Here is a 297-nt window from a genome sequence, read left to right on the forward strand (position 1 = left end):
CTGTGCTGTATATTATATCGACCTACCGTCACTGGGGTACTAGGATCTGCTCGGAGGACTAGCAGAGCCCAGGCTGAAGTGCTGAAGGGGCGGGCCCAGATGCCCCCGGAGTTTTTCTGGGTAAAGGGCGCGGAATCGCGGGGAGATGGACCCGGCGGCCGGGGAATCCCGTGCTTCCCGGGCGCCTTCCCGGTACCTGTGGCCATGTTGTAGTCACCCTTCACTTTCCGCAGCTCCTCGCGGAGCTCTCGGTCGGTTTCCTGGGTCTCGGAGAGTGTCGCCACCGGCGCCTGTTCC

The sequence above is a fragment of the Buceros rhinoceros genome, unplaced genomic scaffold (assembly GCF_000710305.1).
Source record: "Buceros rhinoceros silvestris isolate BGI_N320 unplaced genomic scaffold, ASM71030v1 scaffold42904, whole genome shotgun sequence".
In the NCBI taxonomy this organism is placed as follows: domain Eukaryota; kingdom Metazoa; phylum Chordata; class Aves; order Bucerotiformes; family Bucerotidae; genus Buceros; species Buceros rhinoceros.